General features: G+C 35.3%; 1 long non-coding RNA gene across 1 annotated transcript; it reads left to right on the forward strand.

The window, feature by feature from the left end:
* Positions 1-3,804: 3,804 nt before the first annotated feature.
* On the forward strand, positions 3,805-9,676 carry LOC106946766 (uncharacterized). Its single transcript, XR_001424820.1, has 3 exons — positions 3,805-3,934; positions 4,028-4,115; positions 8,584-9,676. It is a non-coding gene; the product is annotated as an uncharacterized LOC106946766 (long non-coding RNA).
* Positions 9,677-10,193: the final 517 nt, after the last annotated feature.

Consider the following 10,193-nt stretch of genomic DNA (forward strand, 5'->3'; position numbering starts at 1 on the left):
CCGCCGCTGCTGCTGCCGCCGCCGCTCTCGGTATCACTGCGCACAGATGGTCCCGATCCTGTCGCTTGATAAGAAAGAAAAAAAAAGGAGCTGCTGCTTGGCGATCACAGCGTGGTGCAGATGGTGATTAATAACATCGGCATGTCTGCGCTGAAGTTTCGCTTGAAATCAGAGGACGCGTCACCTTGCAGCGGTTCATGACTCCCACTGTTCAAGATGTGGAAGGGCAGGACGAGTCCGTATCACTCCCAGCCGCTGACAATAATCAGTGTGGCCACACGGGCATCCGTATGTCACTCTGCTGACATCCAGTCACCGAAAACTGCACTCCGCATATCACTCTTTCTGTCAGGTTTAAAATGTCTGGTGGACGGCGGCCAATTACATAGAAAAAAAAAATGGACGAGTGAACTTCTGCCATAAAAACTGAGAAAATATGAGATTTGTCTCAGAGATTTTCTAGAAAAAACTGGGAAATTTCTGATTTGACCAGAAAAGTTGAAAATGTTCTACAGAAAAAAAAATCTGATATTTTTAGGTTAATCTCAGAAAGTTTCTAGAAAAAAACTCAGAAATTTTTGATATGAAAAATCAAAAAATTGTGAAATAAAATCAGAAATTCTCCAGAAAAAAAAGGAAATTTATGAGTTTTAAAAGTTGAAACTTTGCTAGAAAAAATTTAAATTTTGAGATTAATCTCAGAAAAAAAATCTGATCTTAAAAACTCAACAAAAAAAGCTAGAATAAAACTCGGAAATTTCTGATTTGAAAAGTTGAAAATTTGCACAAAAAATTAAATTTTCCAGTTAAAAAATAAGGAAATTTCTGAGTCTAAAGATTTAAACTCTACTAGAAAAAAAATCTGAAATTTTCCAAAAGAACATTTCTGAGCTTAAAAAGTCAAAAATTTGCTAGAAAAAAAAATTGAGGTTAATCTCAGAAATCTTCCACAAAAACATGGAAAACATGGAGTTTCAAAAGTTTTATCCTTTAATTGTCTCTCTTTATACCAAATGCGTTCAAAGTGGGGCGGGGATCCATTTGAAATCTGGGTGTAGTGATGAACTCTGACCTGAGCCTTCAGAGCCACATAAAGTCAGTTACAAAGTCAGCCTTCTATCACCTAAAGAGCATTTTCAGGATTAAAAGACTAAGGTTTCACTAAGATCTAGAGAATCACATCCAGTTGTTTATCTTTGTAGCTCAGAGAATAAAATATTATTAGTTTATAAATCACAGAAAGGATTGGCTCCTCAGTACATCTGCATATTTAATATGATACAAAAAGCGACTAAAGAATCAATAATCTCATGCAATATGGCTGACTAAGTTCTTCATTTTCTCCTTGTAACGTTTCCTAAAGTGAAACGCAATTCTGATCAAAAGGTGACATAAACTCATGTTGTCCAGATTAACTGGTTCCACAACATTTTGATGCTAATTTTAGAAATGGCGATTCTGTGTTTGTGCTTAGAAGTTATGAAAGAAATCCACAAATTATACATTTCAGGAGAAATGTCAATGAAATCAGGCACATTCACCATTTTAAATAAATATTTCATTGCATATTGTAGAAAATACAAAATTTTTAAGGAGGAAAGTTGTAATTTTGTATTTTTCATATATATATTTTTACAAATATATTGAGTTTTACAATCTAATCACAAATGTACTTTAAGCATCAGTTATTGTAATTTATCATTAATGTATTTATATCTGCTTTTTCTGTTGATGAATCATGATAGTCTTTTATTAACTTATGTTAAAATTAAAAACATAACTAATCAAACGGATGTTAAAACATCTATAAATAAAGCTGAAAAATATTGCATAATATAATTCAGTTTTATTCACTAAATTAGCTGCATAAAGCGAATATAAACAGAAGTTTGCTTTTATGAGAGATTTCCATTAATCCAGAAAGTAGACAGAACATGAAGGCTAAAAATATTAATTATAATATCTTCAGTTGCACCATGCATAAATCTCAATAATTATTTTACCAAATAATCAATAAAAGTTCAATAAAGTTGAGTTTGGTCTTTGGTTTTGTTTTAAAATCAAAGTTTATGTTTATATTGATTAAAGTTTTGTTGAAAAACTGATTTGTTTCCAAGTTTTAACCACTTGTCATTACTTTTCAAATTATTTTATTTTACTTCCTGCACTAAAAAAACACACCTGCTCTCATCTAGTTTATTTGGGAAACTTTAAAAAATACTCAGAGTCATCTTGATGTTTTGAGAAAGTTAGAAAATGTTCACAAAAAGCACCAAGTTGCAACAATCTCAGCTTCTTAGGGGTGAGAGGAATCCATGATTGTTGTTCCAGCTGATCTAGTTTACCTTTGCTCTTTTGCTCCCCCTGGTGGTCGGGCAGAAAACTCACCTTTTGTAATTTATTTCAAATAAATTTAGCTTAATATATTTACACTTCCACATCAGGATCATCGTTATTCCTAAATGATCTACAGTGATCAAATCATTTTCTTCATTAATAAAATAAACAACACAAACTCGATTCACTGACATAAAATAAAGTTAAGCAATAAGAAGAAAGGGTTGCATTGTGATATAATTTAGTACATATTTACATCAGTGATGTTCAGTGGACTTAAAAACTTCACACAATACATTTTTGTGACTAAAAATAAACTAATTCATTTAATTTGACATATATTCTGCACAATGCTGAAAAAACTAACTTACAAATAACTTTTCAGCAAGACATGGAGCTTGTTTAAAGTTAATAATTACTTAATAAAAATAAAGAACTAGTTCCACCGGCAGATTATTTTACTTTCAACAAGACATTCTTCCCTTGTTATAAGTAAAATAATCTGACAATATAACTACTACATTTTCGCAGATATTAAAAAAATATTTACTTAAAATAAGACCCATATAATGCTGGGAAGTTGCTTGTAAGTCACTTTTGTTTACTCAGGTATTTGCACTAGAAAGCAGACCAAAAATATCTGATAAGATTTTGTGTTTTGCAGTGTAGCTGTGAGCCTGCAGCTTCGTTTTAGATCATCAGTCTGATCTGAAACACCTTCTGTTTGACAAAGAGAGAAAAGATTCCTTTCACCAAAAAAAGAAAAATAGGAAAGCCTCTTTGCACTTGTTGCCAGCAGCCATTATGCACAGCTAATTATGTTGCTTAGGAGTTTATTAGCACCAAATGAGTGAAGTCATTATCTCCCAATTTAGCATGAAAACCCTCACAGATTATAAATTATGCCTGATTCATCTTGCTTAGTGAAAATGCTAAACTTTTTAGCTGCGCAGATCATATTATATTGAGTAATTTTATGTTTATTATGAGAAAAATGTAGAGAGACAATGAGAGTTCCTCCCTCTGAGTCGATTAACCCGGCAGAAGAACGAGCAGAGAGGAATAAAAGGAGGAATGAAATGCTGGAGGAAGGTCAAGAGAACAGAAGAAAGGCTCAGCGGGAAATGAGAGAGCAGGAGCGAGGGAGAGGGCCAGTGAGAGAGAGAAGGATGAGAAAGTGAAACTATGTTGTCATGGAAACTGGCATGGATCTGAGGAGGAAAATAAGAATGTAAATTGGTTTATCCTCAGGGAACGAGACGGCGCTGCGGAGGAAAAATAAACCAAGAGATGAACGAGGGAGGAAAGGAAGGAAGGAAGGAAGGAAGGAAGGAAGGAAGGAAGGAAGGAAGGAAGGAAGGAAGGAAGGAAAGAAAAGAGAGAGGAAGGAAGGAAAAGAGAGAGGAAGGAAGAAAGCAAGGAAGGAAGGAAGGAAAGAAGGAAGGAACAAATGGATAGAGGAAGAAAGAAAGAAAGAAAGAAACAAAGAAGCAAAGAAAGGAAGAAAGAAAGAGAAGAGTGAATGACGGCGTCCATGTTTGCAGCTGCAGTTGCTTCCAGATGAATAATTGAAGCGCCGTCAGCCCAGGAGGCGCAGGTCAGTCTGAGTGGGTGAATTACTAATATATCTGAACAAATTGTGCTTTACGTGCGGCCGCCGCATGCCAGAAACGTTATTCTACTCTAATAGGTTGACACTTTTTATGGCGACGCCTGAAGGGCCTCATCATCGGAGAGTGAAACTGCTCCCAGGACTCTGACCTCCATCTTGTTTGCAGGTACTCATAACAGAGGGAGAAGTTCCTCTGACTGTAATTACTTTTCTTTTCCAGTGTAAGCATTTTTGATCTCTGCTTACCTTAGAAAACCCATCAATCGGTTTGATTCCTCTGTGTTGGGTTATGGGGTGTAATGTCACTCCAGGCCACTAGGAGGAGCTGCTGTAAGAAGTGAAATGAGAACGATAGGCGGAGTTTTGCTTTTTGACAAACTAAAAAAGGAAATGGACAGAGAAAGAAAGAAAGGAAAGAATGAAGGAAAGAAGAAATGAAGGAAAGTAGGAAGGACCATCAGTATCCATTTTCTCCAAAGCGTTTCCTAGTTGTAAATACTAAGATGGCGGTTACGCAGCTCTGATCACCACCAGATGCTACCAGACTCAACCCAAATAATGACCTGGGTAAGATGGCGAACGCCTTGCACACAGCCCAGGCCAGAACATGATGAAAGGAAGTTTCTGAGCTGTAGATGGACGACATGTTTTGGATTCAGGCCAACATGGTGATGAATAAAGCAAAGAAAACTTTGATCAAGGAGCTGCACAGAAAGCAGCAACCACATAATCACAAGACCACCCAGAAAAAACCACCAAAGCTCCGGTTTCATTAGGAGGGAAATGGATTCAATAACTTGTTTTTGAAAAAGGTTATGTCATTCCAAGTTGCCTAATCTCCTCAGTTGAGCGCTAAACTCTCATAAGCTGCACTTCCATTTACCTTTAAATTGAAATTATGAAAATAAATTTGTTTAATGGAAACAAATAGTCACGTTTTCAATAAAAAAGTTTCTGCCCTCAAATTACTCACAAAAAAAATGAGTATTTTGCTGAAGTTGCATCACGTGAGTCGTGTGATCAACAACAGGATGTTACTACTGGCAGAAATGACAAAGACGACGACAGGAAGCGGTTGGAGGATGATGGCATGGCATGTTTTTTGATGACTCATTTTAATTGCGCTAATGGAAAAAAATGCAATTGCAAAATTGCGTTTTTTTGACATTAGCGGAATATCAACAACACTTTTTTGTACATTTGAAATGAAATGTAGCTCCCACAAGACCGGACCAGAAGTGAGCCATCTTGTTACGCAACTTCTGTTATTCTGATATTAGCAAGACACTCAGTATTTAGAAGTAAAGTTTGCTCACCTTCACTGGATGTAAAGAAAATTCCTCTTTACTGTTGGTTTTTACACCCTGGAATCCAACAATATCCAAACGTCGCAGTTTTCAATTAAGTGGAAAGCTGCTTCCAATGGCGGCGGGGTAACCGGAAGCAGGAAATGTGGCATCATGTGGTAACTGTATTCAGAAATTCCATTACATAAGAAACATAATTATTATCACACGTGATTAATAAGTTTGGTCACCCGACAAGCTATTAAAAATATGACGCGTCATTTAATTTCCGCCAGTAGTAACATCCGGTTGTTGATCACATGACTCGTGATTTTCAAAATAAGCGTTTCTATTTCGTTCATAAACCGATATTTGAATTTGATAGAATGATCTGTGAAGGGAGTTAAAAATTAAGGTGATGACGAGGAGACCTTTGACCTTCAAGAATAAATAATCAAAAGACAAGTTGAAACATGCAGAAAGCTGGTTGGCAATTATAATAAGGGATTGATTAATATAAATACCAATAAAAATGTTTTATTATTACTGAGAAAGTGTCATAAATCATTTTTAACACTCCTTTGTTTAAATTAAAGCTATATTATTTCTTGGTCAAACAAAAATACATTTAAAATCTAAATCTAGCAGGGCTTATGAAGAATTTTGGACTGTAGATGGTGCATTTTAATGAAATCATTTACTCCTTACACCATACCTAAACACACAGACTTGCCAGTGTTGGTTTCTTAATTAGCTAATTTTTACCATTTCTAAATAAAACAAGTCTGTAAAAAAGGTTTGGAAATTGTAAAAAAAAAAAAAAAAAAATGCAGTAAATGTCAACAAATGCAGGGGAAAAGAAACTGCAGACATTTGATTGTAGAGAATTAGAACTGCCAGTAGATGGCAGTAAAGTTTCTCTGATGAATTTTAATGAAGCTTGCCATTTTTCACCAAAACATCAGAAAATAAAAGTAGGAAAAACTATTTCAGTGTTTTCCTTAAAGATGAAAAAAATAATGTGTGAGGGATTTCAGGTTTTTACGCTGTTTTACACATTTAAAATTAAATCAGTCAAGAAAAACATATTAGCTTAGTACCGAAGAATGCACTGCAAAATCAAAGTCTTGATACCAAGAAGTTCAGTTTCTAGTGCCAATATATTAGTACACTTGAAATAAGACAAAACAAACTTAAAAGTAACTTTTCAGAAAGATATTGGAGCTTATTTTAAGTAAACAATTCCTTAATAATGATGAAAAAGTACTACCAGTAGATTATTTAAACTATACCATGGTAAAAAGTCTTTTACTTTGTCTTGTTTGCAACTGAAAACCCCAAAAGCTAAGACAACAGGGTTTTGTGTTTACAAAATTATAGATGTAAAGTTGTTAAAAAGTCTTTATTTATTCTTCAAATTCATTTCACTTTGTCAAAAAGTTTTCTGGTATTTATTGGTAAGCTCTGTTACGCTGCTCTTGACAGTTGCCATGGCAACAACTAACTGACAGCTCCTCCCGTTTTTCTGCCAATTCTTCTGTCAACCAGAAGCAGCCCTGATAAAACCAGAGAACCTGGGTGTGTGAAGTCAGCTCTGGAACTAAACTAGGGCCATAAAGTTTGATTAATAAAAAAAAAGGAAAGAAAAACGATTTGAATTAAATTCAAGTTATTATGTTTCAGTTTATTATTTTCAGTTTAAAACTTGTTTTTCAGATTCAAATCTTTTCTCTTTAGTTTCAAATTTCTTTCCAGTTTAAATTTTCTTCAGTCTCAAAACTTTTATCAGCTTAAATTAAATTTTTTTAGGTAACTTTTTTTTCCAGTTTCAAATATATATATTTTCAGTTAAACATTTTTTCCAGATTCTACAATTTTATCTTTCAAATATTTTTTTCAGTTTCAAATCTTTTTTTTTCAGATTCAATTTTTTTTTACACTTTCAATTTTTTCCCTTTTGAACAACCTTCATGGCCCCAATGTAGCTCCACAGACGGTCTACAGGACTGAGACGATCAACGAACTGATTTTTTACTACAAATGAAAAATCGATACACTTTTGGGCATGAAAAGCCATTTCATAGGTATTTTTCTACATTTTCTTACAACAAATTAAACCTTTAGGTCGTTTTTAGGTGTAATTTCTAATTTCACATCATAACAATCTGGTGAAAATAGTGTCCACATGAGAAAACATAACCCTTTTCTCTGGGCAGACAGAGCAGGCCCTGTCTGTGAAGTTTACTGGGGCCACTTGAGGTGAAGTCCAGCTCCATTTATGAATTGGTTATGAGCTCTGGAGGTGTCGTTTTGACCTTTTACAAAGCTGCGGCCGCCAGCTCGGGTCTCGCAGTGAGACGGAGAGCGTAGCTGTACGGCAGAGTCGTCTTTTAAAACAGTGAGAGCTCAAAGAGGTCTGGATCTTATTAAATTCCTTTGTCTCGGTCCCACTCTCGCCCCTCCTGGTCGGCCTGTCTGTTTTTACTTTATTCATATTCATTCCAGCCTGACCCTCCTCCTTCTGGGCCTTAAACGTCCCATGATGCATTTCGTTACGACTGCAAGGCAGATGTGTCTAGTGGTGCAGAAATGCTCAAAATATGTAGACACCAAATATAAATATAGGGTGCACTGCAAAAACACAAAATCATGCCAGGTGTTTTTGTCTAGTTTTAGTGTAAATGTTTCAGTAAACTTGAAATAAGACAAAACTAACTTACAAGAAACTTTTCAGCAAGATAAAAGGAGCGTTTTTTAAAGTAAATAAGTCTTTAATACTGAGCTTTTTGTCTTATTTCAAGTGGAAGAAATATTTTGACTAGAAACTAAACAAAAATACCTAGTAAGATTTTGTGTTTTTGCAGTGAATAATGTGCTTAACACTGTAAAAAATAATCAAGTCAAATCCAATCTATTCAAAACTAGTATTTTTTTTCTAAAATTGAAAAAAATACTTGTAAGTTAGTTTTGTCTTATTTCAAGGGTACTGAGATATTTGCACTAAAACTAGACAAAAATACCAGGTAAGATTTGTGTTTTTGCAGTGTATTATGTGTTTCACACTTGACAATATCAAGTCAAATCCAATCTAATCAAAACTAGTATTTTTTTTTCTAAAATTGATATTAAGGAAGTATTTACTTAAAACAAGCTAATATGTCTGGATGGACAGCAACTTTTAAGTTAGTTTTGTCTTATTTCAAGTGAACTGAGATATTTGGAGAAGAAACTAGATCAAAAACTCATTGTGATATTTTCTGTTTTTGCAGTAAGTATAACTCTGTCTTTGCTGCAGTGTAAATCTGACCTGGATAATAGACAGCCAGTTTATCCTATTGATCCCTGCAGAAATCCCTCCAGAGCAGCTGGCCGACGGCGGCCTCATCTGGAACCGCCATCAGTCGCTTGTTAAACGCCGAGTGCGAGTCGGGTGGGAATGTGGCAGCATGCGGTCCCAGCCAATCCATAACCAGACACCAGGAACGGAGCACCAGCATCGCATCAGGCACCAGTTTTTTTTTAATTTTTTTAAAGTTTGTGTGGGTGTTTGTGGTCGATATAGAATCTGTACTTCCTCCTCTTTCTCTCAGTCCTGTCTATGTAATTGATCCCAGACTGGACATTTGAGTTGCCAGCAGCCGTTCATATCATTTTTATCTTTTAGACAAGCCCTCTACTGCTTCCAGATGGGGAAAGCACTCCGGGTTCAGGCTTGTTTTTGAAAAAAATCTAATGCTTTAATGTCTTTACCTTGCAAATGGAGAAACCAACATGAGTGAAACACAGATGTGGGTTGCTTTGTGAAGCCTTGATGCCGACCTGTGGATCGTTTATCTTAGATGCTTATGTTTATCTTTGTAAGTGTTTGTTTCTGCGGCCACTGTAAGTGTGAATGGATGTTTTGTACACTGCTGACAGTGGCTGTGGTTCAACTCTGTGGAAAACAGCTTGTGCAACATCCCAGAGTGCCTTCATGTCATTCATTTGTGATGATTTGCTTTTATTCTATTTCTACACCGATCTGTGCAAAATCTGCCATCACCTGGAAGGAATAGCTAAGACAAACATAATCATTTTAAGTTTAAGTTTGCTTTTCTCTTGGCAAAAATCAAATTTAAAACATTTGTTTTTGAGTAATTTGATGAAAAAAGAACTATGACAGAACATTTTCCTCTAAAATCAATGCTATTGAAACAGCTAGCTTACATTTAACCTCAAAACAGTAAAACCTTTAATAATAAAACATTTTAACGTCAAATCACCCTAGATGCTTATGTTTTAATCTCCTCCATTATAATGTTATGATACAACAATGCAGTATTGTTTTTAGCCTTTTGTCACTAGTTGTGCTAGCAGTAGCTTCTAGTAGCATTAGCTTACCCTGAACTGTAATAAAATGTTTTAAAAGCTTCACGTGACACACTGAACCTGATCCTATTCAATCTCCTAAATTTTTATTATTGGATATTTATTTTTTTATAAAATAAATGGATTTTAATTGTCACCTTATATTGTTTATTTAAAAAATAGCTGTTAGCTACTCACCCTTTGTACGTGACGTCACTCTCTTCGAAACTCGTCCCGCTCCGCCATGACGATGCACTCCTTTAAACCCTGTCGAAGTCATCTGGTAACCTAATACCGCTTCTATGTTGTTGATTTCGCAATAAAAAATGGTCGTAGGGTGCTGCGCGGTCGGCTGCACAAACAGACAAGAGTGAAAACCAAACTTGTCATTTTATTGTGTAATTTTTAAAGAGGAAAGAAACGCGATGGGTATCAGCAGCCGTCAATCATCATGACTGGCAGCTCTCGGTGTAATCACGGATCTGCAGCGAACACTTTCCACAAGGTAATTAGACTAACGTTCATATACTTTATAAGTAAGTTTGATTAGAAAGATATTAAATATCGCATTATGGAGAAGTTGTGCGTCTAATTGTTAATACAATGCCGTA

This window comes from Poecilia latipinna, unplaced genomic scaffold (genome assembly GCF_001443285.1).
Source record: "Poecilia latipinna isolate Pla-1442-1.1 unplaced genomic scaffold, P_latipinna-1.0 Scaffold205, whole genome shotgun sequence".
Taxonomy (NCBI): Eukaryota; Metazoa; Chordata; class Actinopteri; order Cyprinodontiformes; family Poeciliidae; genus Poecilia; species Poecilia latipinna.